This window comes from Sapajus apella, unplaced genomic scaffold (assembly GCF_009761245.1).
Source record: "Sapajus apella isolate SASKATOON/1434 unplaced genomic scaffold, GSC_monkey_1.0 scaffold39, whole genome shotgun sequence".
Classification (NCBI taxonomy): Eukaryota; Metazoa; Chordata; class Mammalia; order Primates; family Cebidae; genus Sapajus; species Sapajus apella.
In genome coordinates this window covers 12,525,738-12,529,731 of record NW_022436979.1, presented here as the reverse complement: position 1 = coordinate 12,529,731, position 3,994 = coordinate 12,525,738, and the positions used below count along the sequence as shown (strand labels likewise).

Here is a 3,994-nt window from a genome sequence, read left to right as displayed (position 1 = left end):
CCACCTTTAAACCATTTAAAAAAATTAGCCAGGCATGCTGGCACACGCCTGTAGTCCCAGCTACTTGGGAGGCTGAGGTAGGAGAATTGCTTGAACCCAGGAGGCAGAGGTTGCAGTGAGCCAGGATCACGCCACTGCACTCCAGCCTGGGTAACAAGAGTGAAACTCCGTCTCAAAAAAAAAGACAAAAAACAAAAAAATGTAGCTTGCTACTGCTACCATTTATTATTATCATTATTAAATATCCATTGGTTGAAAATCAAGGAGTTAGCTAAATCATACCTGTTACTGTACAAAATGTTGGGGAAAAGCTGAGAAAAATCATTCAGTAAATAGTTTTGAGAATAATAATTTATTCCTTGGATATTTTAAAATTATTAAATGTTATTGAAACTATGCACCAAAACTGTATGAAAAAATTTAGTTTTGCAGAGTTCTATGTCTATATTCTATGTAATTAAAGCTATTTTTATATTATATTGATAGTTTTAAATAAAAAGGTTTGGAGGTGAAAAAAAAAAAGGTGAATGTTTTTCAGAATGAGATACTGCCGTAGATCCTTCACCTTCAAGTCTCATTAACTGCGGGCGCTGAAAGGCTGTTTCTTGTAGTAAGTGACAAGTAGAACATCTACGGAGATTTTCTTGTAAGACTGAACAAACAGAGCAAAAAATCCTTCTTGTAGTCACAGCAAACGTGCTTCTTTCTAAAGACTGAAAATGAAAGTCCACAGGCTTTGCAAACTATGTTGGGCCCTTCCGTAGCTGCTTGTGGGTAGGTGGAAAAATCAGGGTTTGGTGTAAATCTGAATGGACCGATGGCTCCTGCAAATCCTGACTGCCGGCCCCTGACAGCTCCAGTTCCCATGACTTCATCCCACAGCAAGAAGCCCACATAGGCCTGGCACCAGCCTTCATGGCCGCAGCCGCTTCGGCTCGGCGGCTCTGCCAGGGAACTCAGCACCATAGCAGCTCCTCGCACTGCCGACCTCCTTCCCTCTCATTTTCTGCATTTAAACATAATTGGGAACAACTGACATTCTATAGTCGACTCCCAGGCCCTTAGACTACACAAGTCCATTTTTGTTCAGGTATAGCTTTTTATAGCAAGGGCTGCATTTAGCTTCTTTTATTAGAAGTGTGTGTGCTAAATTCTTTATTAATGTGTAATCAGTTTACACTGTTTTGTATAGTGAAGGTGTATTTTCAGTGCTACCCGCTAGCTGATTTTAACTTTAGGAATAAATTAGTTTTAAAAACTAAAAAAAAAAAAGATGAATGTTACCAAAGATTTTCCTATTTGACAGGTTTTGAAATTCTCTTGTGCTTAATTTTCAGTGAGATTGAGCAACTTTTATTGTATACTCACAAGATTTATTTATTCTATGTATGTTTGTGCAAAATAGTTTCACATAAAAGTCAACAATTTTCCAAAAGTTGTTTATTCTTTATTTTGATTTCTATTAGATCTTTGTATGTTATAATTACATATATTCTGTAATTTTTTTCAAAGTATTTTCTTAAATTTTTCTAAAGCATGGCAAAATTTATCAGCAAGGTCTTCACTGGTGCTGGGTCTTTTGTTCTTCATGGTAATAACGTCTTTACATTATATAATTGCATTTGATTGTGTGATTTTGTTTTTAGATTTAAAACTTGGATTGACCAGCATTTGTTTTATTATAGAATAAGGTAAAATTTCAAATTTGTTGTTTCCCAAATAGCTTATCATTGTCATTACACTAACATCACTATTATGTTTGCTTTAGTTATGTAAAATGAGACTTTTTGCTGCAGACAATCCCCAAGGCTTTCAGCATCTAAATTTCAATTCTGATGTCTGCTTTGAATATGTTTTTCAGAGGTATATTCTGGTTATCTTCATTTGTTTTAAGATGATATTTTTTCAAATTCAAATATTTTATCAGTAATTTTTTGTGATCAGATTGTTTGATTAACAATTATTATTTTATTACAAAATTATCTTTTTAAGCATGAACATAAAATATATTCAATGTAATTACCTTTCTTAAACGCAGTAAGAGCTGTTAAGTACTCTCTCTAGATATATATATGAGTTGACTATTTCTTATTACCTTATTTTTACAGATATTATAACCAATATTATAATAAATGCAATAATTTATTGCCTAGTTTTCCTAATCAATTGGTGGTCTGTGGGAAACATTGGTTTTGACCTATTGTGGACCTAATAATCTTCCTGAGTTATCTATCTCCTTCTAGTAGCTTTTGGATTTTGAAATTTATCTTCTCTAGATATACAATATGCCATATACATTACTTCTTACTAATTTTATAACCCTTATTTATTTTTATTAATTTTATCAGCCAGTTTTTTTTAAAGGACTGATAAGTTAATACATTTCTTGTTCTTGTCTGTATTGGAAACCTGTTTTTAATGTCACAGAGTTGGCTTTAATTATCATATTTGGAGAAGAATTCTAATGCACAAAAAGACACAGAAAATATGAAGTCAAACTGCCTAGTTGTTACTCGTTTCATTTTTACTTCACGTATAATATTGGGAAAATTATTAAAACTCTGTGCTTCAATTTTTTTATTGCTTAGAAGGGGATAACAGTAATATCTAATTCATAGACTTACTATATAGAATAGGTTGTAATTATATTTAAAGCAATTAGAATGTCTGATCTCAGTAAGTGCTTAATAAATGTGTTTTTATATATTTGTCAGTATTCACATATACATATATGTTTATATAAATATATATCCATGCATATATGTTTACATAAATATATATTCTTAAGTGTATACATGAACTTTTTCAATGTAACCATTTTAATTATAGATATAGGTATAAATATAGATGCGTTTTTTTAAACAAAAAATTCGTAATCAAATAAAACAAATGCTTTTTAAATAGGTTTGGAGATGATCCTGTAATAGTTTTCTTGACCTATAAATTGAAAGAATTTTACTGATTATTTGTATTGTTTTGAATTACTTTTTTCCATATCATTTTTTAATAGTACTGTAGAATTTTATTCACTAAGGTTTAATTTTAAAAGCTATATACTTGTTTTTCAATTAGATTTCCTGATTTTATATTTCAATAGGCTTTTATAGAAGTATATCACTGGTAGAGGCAAGGACACTATTTATAATTGCAATAATGGCGATATTATTGCACAGTGAGCACGCCCATGTACTACCATCCAGATCAAGAATCAGAATGTCATCAGACCTACAGAAGCCCCCACATTTTCCTTTCTATTAATATCCCACTGCAATGGCAAATATATCCAGACTTTTGACAACATAGGTTAGTTTTGCCTGTATTTGAAATTTATTCAAATGGAATCACAGAGTGTTATAATTTAAACTGTATTCTAATGATGTTTTATCATTAATATTAGGCTGGCTTTATATACAATGTTTAGAGAGTTTGAGGGTATTCTGGAAGTCTGACACACAATCAATTTTCCATTTATAACCTCTTTTTCCAGTTAGAAGAGTTAGTTTATATCCATTAGGTAAAAAATAATTTTCTAATCTTCTTCCTACTTGTTTAGTTCTATTTAATTTGACATAGGTTGACAAAGGATAGTTAACAATTCCTGTTTCTATTGTGTTTCCGTCAATTCCCTTTTCAACCTTTCCTCTGCCATGCATGCATTATGACTACAAAGGCTGTGCTATTTAGTTCATAAATATTTGTATTTCTTTTTCATTGTAGATTGTAAATGTCATCTTATTAAAATTACTTTTCTTACCTCCTTTAAAACCACTTATCTAATTCTGGAGACAATAATGCTGATATTTCTTTTTTCTTTTTTCTTTTTTTTTTTTTTTTTTTTTTTTGAGACTGAGTTTCGCTCTTGTTACCCAGGCTGGAGTGCAATGGCGCCATCTCGGCTCACCGCAACCTCCGCCTCCTGGGTTCAGGCAATTCTCCTGCCTCAGCCTCCTGAGTAGCTGGGATTACAGGCACGTGCCACATGCCCAGCTAATTT

The 3,994-nt window shown here is 32.0% G+C and overlaps 1 pseudogene; it reads right to left on the bottom strand.

Moving 5' to 3' along the window:
• Positions 1-531: 531 nt before the first annotated feature.
• Positions 532-994, bottom strand: LOC116565116 (annotated as a pseudogene).
• Between the last annotated feature and the right edge of the window lie 3,000 nt (positions 995-3,994).